Genomic DNA, 17,319 nt, shown 5'->3' with positions numbered 1-17,319 from the left:
TTGTCGATGCCTCCCCGTGGAGATCCGGGGTAGAATAGATCTTCAGCGACCCACGTTTGCCGCAAAAGGCGACTATGCTTCTCGTAAGAGGCGACAAATAGAATCGGGTGGTAATGCTCGCTGACTTGGTTGATGCATGTCATCGATTCCAAATGCGTGACTCAATTATTTACAGACCGCCGTCATGAAGCTGTAACATTGCTGAGCACGGCGTTGAACAGCAAACAAACAAACACAAGCAAAAACTTGTCGATGCGAAAACGTTTTTTTGTACAAGCGGGGCTTGCCTGGTCCTGAAGGAAGACATGTCATGTGTAAAGGGGCATTCACACGGTACAACTATTTGTATAAAATTTGTTGCATGCAACACATTGTATCGTGTGAACGGGTCCAACTTTTGACTTATGCAACTTGTTGGACGTGAGTTGTACGAAATAGGACATGCTCTATTTTCATGCGACAAGTCGTATGAACGCAGCCAATCAAAACGCGTATGAAAATCACGTGATATTTACACGTCAATTTGTAAACAAAAATGGCGACTCCGATTCACGTCGGTAACTTCTGCTTTTCGGTATCCTAAGTGCCACCACTCAATAAAGGACCTATGAAATGTAGGTACGTAGAATAACACTGTAACAAATTAATGAAATTATGTATATTTTTACATTTGCATCGGTCTAATTCTCGAGGTTAAACTGTTCACAGTGTTACTTGAAACGACAGGCTATGTGACTTTACACTGTAGTGTAGACCAAGATGACATTAGGTCCATAATACGTTTCTAAAACTTAAAATGCAATATACACACAAATACACGTCACAGTTTTAGATTCTATGGAAAAGTATATATCATGTGATGCCATTAACAACTATTTTAAGCAAAGCATATGTACAACAAACGACATCTGAAAATTGGCTAGTGCACAACGAAAATATTGCCAGTTTCGCATTTTACCAATTCCCCGTTCTAAATGTGATTATTTGCTGAAATAACGTATAGCTACATGAGAAGTTCAATTACAAAACCATTGGGGTCTGCTCTTTGTCAAAACACCAATCATCATTCCGAAAAGACTCCAATAACCCTATAGATCTATTCGTTTTCGAAACATAACAATTCTGGACCGAACCTCCATGTTGGATAGTGTTGTAAAATCACGGCTCTTTTCGTGTCAGGCGAGATGCCTGTCACATCACAGGTATTTCACACTCAGGTACGATACACACATCCCTGAATTCATCATACCATTAACAATCAACTGACACATTGTCTAAGTCACTTATACAAACGGTCCAAATGAAATAAAACCGAAATATTCAAGTGTGAAACCAAACCCTGTGCTCTGAAACCTACCAGTGGGCCTTCTCATTTAAAAATGTAAACATAGCAAACTTCTAGTTTTACTTAACATCTTCTACTATTCAAAGAGATTTAGTCGTCAATGTGTTGCACACATTAGCTCAGATTATTACGAATATGCATTGGTCGATTATCGTTGCAAATAGTGGGAAATTAATAACTAGAGTCTAGATATTATATATTTGGAAAAGTCAACAGAAATCGTTCCACGTGGCGCCATGATTGAAGCAAAATCACGCACATTGACGACGGTATTGGTCTGCCTTTCCACGTAGTATCAAGGCTAGAATGGAAACATAAAAACAAATAGAACTTGATATCAGAATGATTCTGATTACTCAACTTACATGACTCATTTATGTATATAAGTGATCCAAGCATCACGCTAAAATCTACTCCAAACTTTCCGCTACTGCTATCAGCGAACTCGCTATGTTATGACGGGAGGTTACCGGTAGTGATGTGATATTAGTATACGACAACATCAACGTCGTTGTACATATTTGTTACTTTCTTTGAGGTGCGAGTACACAACGTATTCAGTTCATGAAGTAGTTAACTGTTTCAATCTTGAATTATAATTTGAATATCTCTTCAATATCTTTTCACTCAGTAAAATAATGCACAGCTGCAAAATGGGAACATGTATGTAGTACTTTTACTAATATCATCTTAAATGCCACAGAATTTATGAAACTCTTAATAATCAGCTGTTTCTTTGAACATAGAAATTGACAATCATCGTGTTATTCTTCCTAGATGGCATGACGGATACTGAGTTACAATGGCTTACGCTCGCTGACTTGTTTGATGCATGTCATAGTATCCCAATTGCGTTGATCGATGCTCATGCTGTCAATCACTGGATTGTCTGGTCCAGAATCGATTATTTACAGACCGCCGTCATAGAGCTGGAATATTGCTGAGTGCGGCAAACAAACAACAAACAAACAAACAATTCAATACAATCGCTTACAATTAAGCATTACGGAGTTATGCCCCTTTTTATCTTTGTACATGTAGACATCGTCGCCCTCGTGTTTTGACGTCATAGCTGAAAATGTATTTTCGACACATAAAACAAGTACTTTTCGTATCGAATGTGTCACGTTATACATAATCGTACAATTTTAATATATCCGTCATGATGTTGTTCGCTCACAGTTTATATTATACATTAAGCTGTCAAATACAACATTTCGTCGCACTGTACTCTATCTGTGTACGATCAAATGTTGCTACATATTTTAGAGACTTAGGACAACATTTAACACTTTTCGCTTTTTAACCCCGTCTTTAATTTTCCACCATGGAGTTAAAAATGCAATTATATACAAGTCCGTTAAATTGCGAAGTCAGAGTATCGACCGCAATTCTCGCACAGCGTCGATTTTTCAAAACTATGCGTCTGAACATAAACTCGACAACCAGGATTCCAGCGAAAATGTAGTGAATCATAAGCTTTTCGTCTGAGATCTCGCGAGACCCGAGTTGTATGCAACTCGCCGCTGTGTGAATACCGAGTTGTATACAACTTCAGTTCGTGCAACATATTGCATACAACAAGTTGTATACAACTAGTTGTACCGTGTGAATGCCCTTAAGTGCGAGTGGTAGTGTCAAGACACCCATATTTTGTTTTCAGAAAAGTAAACTCATTCATCATTCAAAACATTTGGTGATAGCTTCATTGACAATAAATTCATTCAGCTGATTTCATAAATTTGTTCTGCTCATCACTGTAGGCATATGTTTGTTTGTCAACAGAAACCGCACCCAATTGACCAGACTACACAACGTACTACCATGAAGATGAATATTCTATTTTTTATCAGCTTGCTCCACGATGTACACAGAGTAGACTGTACAGAAAATGTTTTGCCATGTAGTCTACCGAAAGTACGATCACAAGTTCTTAGTGTGTTTACATGGTTAGTTCATCATTAAAACACGATTCAGTGTTTGTCATCTCGTGAAAAAGTTATGAATGAGTGAGTGAGTTGTATTTTATGCCGCTTACAGCAATATTACAGCAATATCGCGACGTTGGACACCAAAATATCGGCTTCACACATTGTACACATGTAACGAGTTCTCAGCGTGACGAGCGAACGCTTTATCCACTAGGCTTCCCCACCTCGCTGAACAACTTATGAATAAACAACAATTCACGGTTTACATAATAATCAGATCGATAAACAGTTCAGTACAACGTAGGGTACTACGATAATCTGTGGGAAATATTATCAAAAAAGGGACCGGGGGATGTTTTCTGTTAGCCTCGCATTGTAACAAAACATGTTGTTACTATTTCGTGCAGTGTGAATTAAAATATCAAGAAGTCATCTTTTAATTCTCAACTGCATTTATTACGCTGTGACCCTATTAATATTGATAAAGTTGGGGTGGCACTATGGATAATCTCCAAATGTTTATAAAAAGCCCTAATGTGTGCCTCTGACAGTCCAGTAGAGATCCCAGCCTGCACATCAAGACAGAAGGCATGACAGAAGGCATGACAGAAGGCATGAAGGCGGCTATCTTGTGCCTGAAAACCATATGCCTAGGACAGAGGGATATTGTCAACTTTGACTTTTTGCTCTTTAGGGAGAAGATAAATCTCAATTCAACCTATTTATAGCAAAGACTAAGGAAGCAAATCCCAGAGCGAATCTGGAGTCAGAGGCCCCAAGGCAATCTGGTGTTGTCTTCAACGCCCATTTGGCGACGCCACTAACACCAAGCAGTATAGGCTTTGTCTTTTCTTTTGGCCCTATAAGCGACATGGAGAGGGGAGATCTGTTTCATGGGTCACAGGTGGCCCTCAACATTGCTTCCCAGGCCTGTACCCACAAGACTAAAGTTCAGCATCGCCTCTCAGTGACGGCACAACACGAAAGCAGCAGTCTACTGGTGATAAACCCAGCTTGATTGTCGAGGAACACGATGCCAAGGCCTGATTCCGACAGTGGGAGGGTGGTCCTATCCCACTGGAGAAGCAGCCACCAGTTAGGAAGGTGCTGTCCCGTAACCGTCAGCCTGCTCTACTGGGTCCGTAGGGCTTAGCTCTCTGACCAGCCTGTCTCGTGGACAGTACACCTTGCATCAATAGGACAACAAACAAAGGATGAAAGAAACTCAAGACGCCAGCTCTAAGGCTGGCGCCCGTGGAATCTGCGGACGAAACGAGTACTGATAGAGGCAAGCAGTTGGAGAGATGGGTTGAGTACTATGCAGAACTCTACTCCGAGGAAAACAGCATCGCTGACTCTGCGCTGGAAGGCATTGAGCTACTGCCAGTAATAAAAGAGCTGGGCAAGAAGTTCACAGTGGAGGAGCTGACAAAGACAACAGGTCACCAACTGCTGAAAGGGGGTTGTGCTAAGCAACCCATATGAACTTCAGGGAAGAAGGAGCCGTGCCCGGCGACATGGGAGACTGCGACATTGCTACCATGTAATATAACAAGGGTGAAAGAAGCTATTGTAACTGTCATGGGATGTCTGTGCTGAGCAGATGCAAGCAGGCGGTCAGCAGAGGAGTGAAATGAGATGAGGAAAATAAAGGAACAGGTGGAAGAACAGCAAGAGCACAACTCAACATGCTGACCTCAAACCAAAATGCCGCACCATCCCCTTCCCCCCTCTAAATCAACGAATGGATGATACGTAAGAAGAGTAGGTAGAATATTCCCAGAAGCAAGCTTATGCTGTTCAGTATTATTTCTTTGTATTAGTCAGTAGACAGGACATATTTTAAGTCACAGCTTCAAACATGCATTTTTTCAGAACATCTAGGACATCAAGTTTTCATTCCAAGCCCAACTCACCAGAATTTCAAGAGTTCAGTGTCCCTTCCAAAGCACATCGTAACTCTTTGTACTTTCGAAACAGTGTATCATCACTATTTGACAGTGATTCGTAAAGACATAGCGATTTATAAACACATGCTCATGATGTAGTCAGAATCTTACAAACGACCCTGCTTCTGGCACAGATTTCTTGTCGCTTGTATTTTATGGAACAGGCAAAAGGTAATACTTCAAAAAGCGTGTCACTTCATTAATTATTTCTGTGCAGTATTCATTCACAAATGACCGGATTAGCCAATTATTGAGTAAAACCCTTGTATTCACGTAGACATTCATAACAGAAACTATAGTGGTCCGGACTAACAAGGTTTCACCATTATTTATTACCTGCAATTGCAACAAATTCTATCCATTTCATCTTTAATAACGGTAACGCTATTTTTCAGGGCATTATCATTTGCAGAAGCTCTCGGTCTTTTCAACTACCCTCCTTTAGTTTATGGAAGACCTCGGGCTTCTGCAAAGGATAATGCCCTGAAAAATAGCGTTACCCTTATATTAACCATAATCTCCAATACAAGCAAGGAAGGACTTTTTTATAATCCGAGAAAGTATTCAATACCAGTGTAATTAATGCCAGTAGAATTTTCTTGAATTTGTGCAATATCAGAACAGAACCAAGTACAGGTATGTCAAAACATTAGATTTTTCAACTTTGTACACCACTATCCCTCTCGACATACTTAAGGAAAAACTTCATTCCTTGATCCATTGGCATATATCGGTAAAAGTGATGATCATATATACAGTTATACCTCCACTTGAAAGGTTGAGGATACTTTTTTCAAAATGGAAAGTAAATGTCATCTTTTGTTTATATAGAAAACTATAAGAAAAGCTGAACTTCCTCATACAGAACATATATGTGGAATTAGGGTAAAGGACATTAAAGCAAGAAGTAAGCATGTCCATGGACACCAATTGTGCTCCCCTGTTTCTCTATGCATACGAGTCAAAATGTCTGCTCAGAGAAGTTGAACTTAGCTTCAGGTATGAGGGGATATCAAAAGGTTTTGAGCCTCACACAGAAAAAGTAAAAGAATTGGATTGTTACTACTTTATTTTTCAACATAGTCCTCTCCCAACTCCACACACTTGTTCCACCTAGTTTGCCAGTCACTGATGCCCAATCGGTAGAAGTCAACATTCTGGTCCCCTCCACAGCAGCAGTTAGCTCATCGTAATCTTCAAATCTCTGGCCCCGGAGGTGTTTTTTCAGCCTGGGAAATAGGTGGAAGTCACTGGGGGCTAGGTCTGGAGAATAGGGTGGGTGAGGGAGGAGTTCGTAGCTACATTCTTGCACAGCTGTCATTGCAACATGGCTCGTGTGGACTGGTGCGTTGTCCTGGTGAAGCAGAATCCCACGACGGATTTTTTCACGGTGTTTCTCCTTGATGGATTGGTGCACCTGCTTCAATAATTTGGCATAATACTCCCAATTCATTGTGGTGCCATGGGGCAGGTAGTCGATGTGAATCACTCCTTTGCTGTCCCAGAAGATGGTCATCATAACCTTCTTGGTGGATCTAGTGGCTTTGAACTTCTTTGTCTTTGGAGAAGTGGCGTGTTTCCATTCCATCAACTCCTGTTTGCTCTCCGGATCATAATGATAAACCCAAGTTTCATCACTGGTTACAATCCTAAAATGAAAATCATCTGGGTTGGCGTTGTACCGAGTTAGCAAGGCTCCACTTGATAGTTTCATGTCATCTGTTAAGCATTCTCGGGACCCATCTGGCACACACTTTGGACATGTGGAGTTTGCCATGAATTATATTATGTATGGATCCATATGATAGGCATGTTGTTTCTTCTAGCTCATGGAGAGTAATATAGCGGTTTTCCAGCAATAAGTTTCTACATAGCATCAGTAGCTAAGACATTCATGTACATCAGGTGTAGCGCATTGTTCCATTCGACCAGGAATACTGTGTGAGGCTCAACACTTTTTGATATTGTCAAGATCACAGATAATCTTGTATATTTTAATTATATGTTAGTACTTCAGATAGATGTATTACGGTATGGTTACATTAGTATATTAAGCTTAGCGAGTTGTTTTTAGATATTGTCAGGTAATACTATGGGAACAGGTTAGGTTCAGGGAAGCGTGACTGGGTACGGCTGATAGCTGGGGAGTTAATTGGTGTAACAATAGGGAGGTCAGGGGTAGCTTGGGCTTTGGGGTCAGTTTAAATAGCGGGGCAGGGTAATAATTTGTACAGTCAGCCAGAATCAGCATGGTCATGTAAGGCATGGACTAATATTGTGGGAGACTTCTACTCTGGTTGGCGTAAGTTTTTACATTTATTGTTTCATGTTGAATTGTATTTTAGAGGATAGAATTTTGAGTTATGTATTTTTTCCAAACGTAATTATATACACATATTGATGGTAATAGCGTAAAGCCACTGTAACAAATAACCACAACATGATCAAAGTATAAACAGTTCAACTCAGTAATATGTAAATCGGAGTATTGGTGCATGGCTGTATGTATTGTGAGGTAGTGACACATACCTCAGTGACTGTAATTGCGTATATTACATTGTAGTGTCCCGGAACTGGCCGGTTAACCTTAGAGTGCGTAGGAGGGAAGAACCTCCGATATAACGTAGGAGGAAGTAACAACCTCCAACATCACGTAAGGAGAGAAGTTCTCCGACCCAACGTAAGGAGAGAAGTATCTTCGTCTCCGTGGCACATCGTAGGATGAACACAGGCGTGGCATCCATGTAAACAGGCACCCCTAACTCCGTGGGGACAACATCGCCTGGGTGGAAAGATCACCATTCGTTATTACGAGGAAGAATTCTCGTATGAACTGCTCAATAACATCAGAGATTCTAAAGTTCTGTATAGAACTGTTGTGACAGTGACAGTGAAGTGGCTTTGTATCTTTTGGTTGTTTTTTTTTTTGTGGTTGTGTGTTGTTGTTGTATATATATACACACACAAAGTTTTACTGTGTATTAGTTGTGTTATTCTTAGAACATCTGTATTAGTGTTAGTATTTTTAGAAGTAGACTATTAGTATTAGGATAGTGTATCGTGATAGTTGTATTGTTAGTAGGAGATAGTTGTATTATTAGTAGTAGACATTTGTACTGTTAGTATTAAGATATTAGTATTAGTAGTAGGTGGTAGTATTGTTATTGGTAGGAGAAGCTAGTTTAGTTAGTTGTGTTAGTTAATTTGGTATTAGTTTGAATTTAGATATTGTTATTGGGATTTAAAATTACTTTAAGGGAGGGAATAAATCTGTATTACAACTTCATTTGTGTTTGTGGTTGATTCAATACGTGACAGATATCCCCTCGTATATCGATCTGATATCGTTTAATAATGATCCAATAGTCACGGCCCTTCAACTGTTTCACCCAACTTGACTAGAATTAAAAGAAATAAGTGAAACTGCCTCATTGGTTTTATATTTAGATCTTTGCATCTAGATTAAGAATGACCGAAACTTATCGTCAACTTTCCATTTATGTGGAGAAATATTCCAACAGCAGCAGCCTCTGTTGTCCATATTTCAAAATGTTTGAGGTATTGTCGTTAAACGGAGAGATCAAAGATAACCCATTGCGCTGGTTAGCAACATTCATAGTGATTCATAAACACATGATATGGTCGGGCTCGTACCATGGACTTTTTTGCAGAAATGTCGTATGATGATTGAAATGGCGTTGTCACGTTTATCAATTATGTGGGTGCGTTATTGTGAAATGTATATCTTGATGTTGTCATGATAATCCATGTTCTAATTTATATATCGGCTGTACTTCTTGCCTTTTTTATTTATATATCGGCTGTGCTTCTCGCCTTTTTTCTTTTATATATCAAATGTGCTTCTTGCCTTTTTTCAAGCTATAGTATTTGTATTATGCAAGTACACCTATATGTTTTATTTTTAATATAACATAGCAGCAGTGCTGTTTTTTAGGATTAAAGAAGAGTTATATTTCCTTTGTTTTGTTCTTGAAATTAAGAATATACTTTAATGCTTACCTCATCAAGAGCTTAATAAAAATCAACGAAAATATTTTGTAGTTTGTACTTCAAATGTCTGAGGTCTATCCTTCATGGTGCATACAAACTAAACCATCCACAATTTATAGTGAGTATAATTTTCGATTACAGTTGTGTTAGCGGGTTTGATTCAGAATAAATCGTCGAACGTGCGAGCGTGCGTGCGTGCGTGCGTGCGTGCGTGCGTGCGTGTGTGTGTAGAAGGGGAACAGGGTTACGGTACATCGGCTGCTGTGGGTTCCAAAATTGATGCCGAGGGTGAACGTGTATGCGAGCATTTTGTGTTTTGCGTGCGTTCATGTGCTCGTGCGTGTCAATGTATAAGTGGGGCTTAATGAATCCGTCGACGATGGAAGTAACCTCATAGGGGTATGCGGAGGAGCCTGGTGGCATACAGATTGAGAAGATTGAACAAAGATATACATAGGGTCATCAACGTCATTTTGTCTAGAGCGGTGTCATATCAATTCTGTGACCTTAAATGCTGTTGGCTTCATCTAAGTTATGTCCTGAATGGCAAAAACAGACAAAAATCCTGAAGCTCAAACATGAGAACAATATCTCGTTTTACGAGGCTAAGACGCTCATTGACGCTGCTGTAGCTATCGCTACTCCTCCAAATCCTACAAAAAAATCCATTTCTATCCAGACAGATTTGACATGGATTACATCCGATCAACCTGTTAACATATCTTCTGTAGTAACTTCAAATACATCTTCCACTCAAACAGTAAGCCCATCCGAACCTTTGACTGCTGAAACTGGTGTGGAGTCTGTTGCTAAAGATCCAGAGGCTGTAGAACCAGCTACTATCGAATCTGCCGTTGTTACTCTGACAAGAAAAGAAAGAAAAAAATTAAACAGAAAACAAACTACTTTGAAATCCTCGTCTTCAGAGTTTTTTCTCAACAACCCCTTTGATGCTCTGGACATGGATGTCACCCCATCTCCAGAGACCAGAAGGAGTTCTTCTTCCTCACATTCTCGTGAGCGTTCACCAATTGAGCCACCGTGACTCAATCATCACATTTAATACAGTGGAACTGTAGAGGACTTAGGAATAATTATAACGATTTACAACTCTTAATTCAAGATTTTAAACCATTAACGTTATGTTTACAAGAAACATACTACAAAGAAACTGACATATTTGATATACGAGGTTAATGTCTTTTCACCTCCTGGTGCTAAGGCCACTGGGGGCTCTTCAATCTTAATAAAACAAGGTGTTATCCATAGCCCCGTCCATCTTGCAACCCCCCTTCAAGCTGTTGCAGTCCGTGTGACTCTGCACATTGTGTTTACATTGTGCTCGCTCTATATTCCTCCATCTTCTTCTCTCCGACAGTCTGAACTTCAAGCTCTCAATGATCAACTCCCAAAGCCCTGTATTATCATGGGCGATTTAAATGGACCTAATCCACTTTGGTGTAGTGTTCAGACTAATAACAAGGGGAAAATTTCATTTCCAGCAACGATTTGTGTATCCATAATGATGGTTCAAATACGTATCTGCATCCCGGTACAGGTACCTACTCTGCTCTTGATTTGTCAGTAACAGATTCTGAATTATTAAACGAATTTGAATGGTCCGTCCATGAAGACCTCTGTGGAAGTGATCATTTCCCAACCATTTTAAAACCTGTCTTACCTTCCGATGTTCCTCCTTCAACGAGATGGAACTTTACTAAGGCTAACTGGCCTTTATTCGAAATACTTGCATCCAAAAAGTTACAACCTGATCTGTTTCTTGATGCTACTGACCCTGTACAATTATTTTCTGATGAATTAAACAAAATCGCTGATGACTGTATTCCTAAGTCCTCTACAAATCCTCACATTCGTAAACCATGGTTAAACGATGACTGCAAACAAGCTAGGAAGGCACGGAAAAAGGCTGAACACTACTTCTGTCGCGATCCCATGGTACATAATTTGAATAAATTTAAAAATTTTAAATGCTAAAGCCAGACGTACGTTTAAACAAAATAAACGCCGATCTTGGCAAAATTATGTTTCCAAGATAAATTCTCGTACGCCCATGTCTAAGGTATGGAACATGATCCAGAAAATTAAAGGTAAAGGTTCTAAATCTAGCATACATCACCTTAAGAATGGAGACGAACTATTGACTGATAAATCGGAAATTGCAAATAAACTTGGTGAAACATTAGCAAAACATTCTTCTTCCTCTAACTATGTACCTAAATTCCAAAAATACCAAAAACTGCAAGAAACGAAAATCATAAATTTCAAATTAGATAATGGGGAAGATTATAACGAAATATTTTCAATCCATGAGCTTCATACTGCTCTTGGACAAGCACACGATACTGCTACAGGAGCTGATAATATACATTATCAACTCCTGAAACATTTACCAGACTCATGTTTAGAAACCCTTCTACTAATTTTTGATGAAATCTGGATTTCAGGTGAATTTCGATCCTAATGGCGAGATGCTATAATTGTTCCAATACTTAAGCCAGGACGTGATCAAACTGATCCTTCAAATTATCGTCCAGTTTCATTGACCAGCTGCGTTTGCAAAACCGTGGAACGCATGTTCAATAATCGACTAGTTTGGTACTTAGAAACCAATAACCTAATTACAAATATTCAATGTGGTTTCCGTACAAATAGAAGTACAATTGATCATTTAGTACGTTTAGAATCATTTGTTAAAAATGCCATAATAAACAAACAACATGAAGTGTCTTATCTTTTTCGATTTCGAAAAAGCATATGACACTACATTGAAACATGCTATTTTACGATTTTGGATTGAGAGGCCGTTTGCCTCAATTTATATCCAATTTTTTTACTGACAGACAATTTCAAGTCCAAATTGTATACATTTTGGTCGCAAATATAAACCACATCAAGACCCTGTACTGTATTTTGATGGCACACCTATCAAAATTTTAAAGGAAGCTAAATTCCCGGGACTTATTTTTGATTTTTGATTTGACATTTAAACCCCATATCAAATACCTTAAGGCTAAATGCCTGAAGGCACTCTATTTGTTAAAAGTCGTTTCCAATTCAAAGTGGGGAGGTGATCAGAAGACCCTCCTCCAACTATATAGAACTCTCATACGTTCAAAACTGGATTATGGCTCAATCGTTTATGGGGGAGCATGCAAAAGCAATTTAAAAATTCTGTATTCTATACATCACCAAGGACTACGGCTCTGCCTTGGATCCTTCAGAACTTCTCCCATTAACAGTTTATATGTAGAGGCTGATGAACCGTCACTAAAACTTAGACGTCTAAAATTATCTTTACAGTATATTTCCAAATTATCTTCAAATCAGTCAAACCCTGCATATGATTGCGTTTTTCATCCCCTATATGGGGACCTCTACCAAAAGAAATCTCCTCTTATTCCCCCTCTTGGAATAAGGTTGAAAACTGCAATTTCTGATGCGAATTTACACCTTGAAAATATTTCTCCTTACCGCCTATTGTCTTCACCTCCTTGGCAACTGATAAAGCCAGAGGTAGACCTGACACTAACAAAACTAAAGAAATCGAAAACTAATCCACTAATTTATCAACAAGAATACCATCAACTGAGAACTAAATATGATACATACAAATCTATCTTTACAGATGGATCCAAGGATGGTGACGCAGTTGGTAGCGCTACTATCATTGGATCCAGAGCGATATCGTTCAGGTTGCCACATGACAGTTCCATTTTCACGGCAGAATCACACGCCATCTTAACAGCTCTTAAATACATTCAAAATCAATCTAAGCATAAGCAGTTCTTAATATTTTCAGACTCTCTTTCGTGTCTTCAGGCTATTCACAATATGTCCAGTACACATCAACTTTTACTCGAAATTGTCGAATTATATAATGATCTAGCTACTGGCCAATACGACATAGCTTTTTGTTGGTTACCTAGCCATGTTGGAATCGTTGGTAACACAATGGCTGATGCTGCTGCAAAAGCTGCACTCAACAAATCTGTGACACCACTTCTAATCCCCTACAGGGATATTAAACCCTTGATTAGATCGTACATCAGAGATCTAATGCAAATGAAGTGGGACACCCAGGTAGGTATTAATAAATTAAATAATAAATCAGTCCAGATTTGTGGAGGTCATTTTACGACGATGTCGTATTGGCCATACGCGCTACACCAATGAATATTTATTGAAAGGTGAGGATCCTCCGTTCTGCATCCCTTGTGATGAAAGAATCACAGTCAAGCATGTCCTGCTTAACTGTGTTGATTTTTCCATCACAGGGGATAAATATTTCAAAGTTAAATCTATGAAGGATCTTTTTAATAATATCAGTTCTCATTTAATTATTGGCTTTTTAAAAGAAATAGAGTTGTATATTAAATTTTGTTAACTTGTTTTGTATAAAATAATTTTTTAACATTAGTAGAATAAATTAATATATGTGATTGTTTGTGGCTGTATCCTCGAAGGGGTGTTAAAGTACTGTAAAATTATTGTCCCCCTGTGAGGATATCGTAAGTCCCCGTCATTCAAAGAATATTCATACCTACTACGGTTTTAACCGTAGAATTTTTGTCATTTTAATCGTGGCTAATCTTACATTACAAGCGCCAGCGACTGACAGGATGGTGTAAATCCTGCTGGGGTCCATGCAGGTAGCAAAGGTACTGTAAGTCCCCATGGACTCCAGTGTGGTGATCTACCTTCAGTGGCTGGCGATCTATAGCTCATTTTTATCTTGTATTGTTACGTATGAAGTTATATTTAAATGATAATCAGCTAGTTTTAAATAAAATATGTTATAAATCTAGTTATTTTAATGTCCTTCGAAGACAGGTTTTTATGGTCTAAATATATGTATTTTGAATATAGTACTTTTTTTCGTCACGATATGGCTGAAATAATGCCGATGTGACGATAAATTTTAACTCACTCACTCACTCACCTTAAATGCCGTGGAACTGGAAAGTATGTTTTCCTGAGTATTAAGACTGTTGGAGTGACGACGTCATGCTACTGCAGATGTAGATGTACCGCAACCATTTGTGTAGTGGATATTGCGTCTGCCCGGAGAGGGAAAGATCTGTGATTCGATCCCAGACATATTGGTACCCTGCTTAGTCAGGTCGGATACAGTATAATGTGTTCGAGGGCCGCATCTATGTTAAATTGTGGCATGGTGTCTCAGTGGAGTAGCACTCCCAAACTGGCATAAGTCAGGTCTAGTGCAATCAGCCACACACACACCTTATGCATGTCGCTGTATATGTCGCTGTCTCGAATGACGTTCAACACCATTTCAGTTCACCTCCTATTCATTCAAGATGTATCTCAAAGACCAGTTAAGTAAGTAACAATAAAATAACACGCTGAAACGAAGCTATGATAACGAATCGCTTCACGGTATTTTGTTTATTAGAACGAAGAAATAATGCACTAAAAAACCAATAATAACATCAATGAGGAAGGTATGAATAACCTCAGACAATCGACATATGAAGCGAAACAGCCGTGCCTTCGCAGGAACAAGATGACTGTCGTCTAGGTTTATGTTCAATCAAAGACGTGTTTGTGTGGAGCATTGCTCGTGATATCAGACCATGGACTTATGTATTTATTTATACAGATGGACAAGCTTTATTGTGGCCTTAAGCTCAGTCAAGTGAGCACGCATATAGATATATATGTAGCCATTTCAATTCTTTACCAATGTGGGAATACAAACTGGGACGTAAATGTGCTGCTGAATGCGATAATAAATAGCAAACAAACAAACAATCAGGCAAACAAATATTTATAAAAAAAATACAAAGTGACTTCTTTCAGGTATCGGAAGATAAACCAAAGAGTGAAATGGTGAATGCTGTTTTATGTTGTATTCAATATACTTTCACATAGGACCCGTGAAGATCCGGGGTAGAATAGGTCTTCAGGTACCCATACTTGCCGTAAAAGGCGACTATGCTTGTCGTAAAAAGTGACTAACGGGATCGGGTGGTCAGGCTCGCTGACTTGGTTGATACTTGTCATCGATCCCAATTGCGTGGATCGATGCTCATGATGTCAATCACCGGATTGTCTGGTTCAGACTCGATTATTTTACAGACCGCCGTCATATAGCTGGAATATTGCCGAGTGCGGGGTTAAACAACAAACAAACAAGCAAAACTTATACAAAGCTTGAAAGCTGCTAAGTGCGACCATAAATAGCAATTAACAAACAAAGATTCGGTTAAATTACGGCAATATTCCAATTACCTGTGTAGAATAATGCATTCTGGAAAAGACAGATCATGATTGATGGCATGGGCAAACACACCATAAGTGTACTATGTTGACAGAAAACTGCCTGGTTACTCACATGTCGGAATCATACAACTACAGAATAAATTCATCGAGGTTGGAGTGGTGACTGTGAAAACAAGTTCAGCAGTCTCATTCCAAGATAATACATACGTGAGTGAGTGAGTCAGTTAAATGTTAACGTCACATCGGCAATATTTCAGCCATATCGTGACGAGAATTTATACATTTATAATGCATATATTCATACTGAATAAAACCTGCCATCGAAGGACAGTACAATAACTAGAATATCGCAGATTTGATTTAAAACTGGCTGAGAACTTTTAAAACATGTCAAAAAATCTTATCTTATATATTTAGTGTAATGTATGCAAGATAGTATGTCCGTAATATTGCATTCTACTTCATCGTCCTTGTTTAATTGAAACAGCTGAGCATAGTAATATTTATAAGAGAGTAGGAGACAACAGAACAATGCCTTAAGCTGTGGTTTCACGACAAGAGGGGAGGATATTGAATCTGATTCTTTCATTGACATTTGTTGGTCCACAAAAAGAAAATGTTACTCGGGCATCGACCCGTCATTCTAAAATCTGCGTATCATGCCTTTTTCTTTAAAATTGAACGAAATGTTTCCTCGTTGTATAATCAGTGTTTCGGTCATTTATTCGCGAACACACCGAATCATGATATTTGTTGTTTATTGTTTTTTGCTTTACGAACACACTACATCAAGATAACATAAGTGAATAATATTAACATACAAAAGTTTGGTCACAACGAAAGCTCACAAACTGACCGGGCCAGCCTTTTCGATTTTCTGTTGAGATTGGATGCTAACCTAACGCTTTACTTTTTCCTTTGAACAATTATAATTTAAATACAGCTGTATTTTATTTTAGAAAATACAGTTACATCTCATCATTTGATTCTATTGCAATACACATTGTGTTTTCTCGATTCCTCAATTGTGTATAACTTCAAAGTGTATCCTACAGTGTTAGAGCTATGACAAAGAAATACTATTATCTTTATTTATACAGATACTTATGCAAACTATGAATCGGATTTTCACAAAGATAGTTTTAAAAACTTATTTCACTAGGGGTAGTTTGACAGACAGACGAACCATAGAGTACAGTGCTAAATATCAGTTGCATTAGCAAATAAAAGTACGATTATTTTAGGAAAGAGTTATATTTTATATATGTGTTCATAAATAACCAGTATTCTTTAAAGCCGTTTTGAAAAGTAATGATTACTTCCTTAAGAGGAGGGGCGGTCGGGTAGCCTAGTGGTTAAAGCGTTCGCTCGTCACGCCGAAGACCCGGGTTCGATTCCGGACATGGGTACAATGTGTGAAGCCTATTTCTGGTGTCCCCCGCCGTGATATTGCTGGAATATTGCTAACAGCGGCGAAAAACCATACACACTCACTCCTCAAGAGGACAGATCACATTGTACTTCATAAAAGAACTGAAGTGAGAAGAGATTTCAGTTTCATTTTGGTATTACATGTGTTTGACGGAAATTAAAAAACCCAGATAAAATAAGGCGAGATTAGGCCGGTTAGGAGAAGAACCCCGATCTATATTTAGTAACTTACTAAATTTTCATTGACATCGACTAAAATGTGGTGGTGTAACCTTTCCGCCTGCGTGACGTTCGAGAGCGGCTTCGTTCGAATGACTATAGTTGTGAAATTACACCACAGAGACAAGGAATAAATGTATCTCAACGCATAATGTACGGTACGACATCA

The 17,319-nt window shown here is 38.8% G+C and overlaps 1 protein-coding gene across 1 annotated transcript in view; it reads left to right on the top strand.

Moving 5' to 3' along the window:
* LOC139448577 (uncharacterized) overlaps positions 1-17,319 on the top strand; it is a 64,375-nt gene that overhangs the window by 28,899 nt on the left and 18,157 nt on the right. The gene's annotated exons all lie outside the window — the stretch shown is intronic.

Source organism: Haliotis cracherodii, unplaced genomic scaffold (assembly GCF_022045235.1).
Source record: "Haliotis cracherodii isolate W230 unplaced genomic scaffold, xgHalCrac1.p SCAF_7, whole genome shotgun sequence".
Taxonomy (NCBI): domain Eukaryota; kingdom Metazoa; phylum Mollusca; class Gastropoda; order Lepetellida; family Haliotidae; genus Haliotis; species Haliotis cracherodii.
Note: the sequence above shows the minus strand (reverse complement) of the source record. Positions and strands in the feature narration are given on the sequence as shown.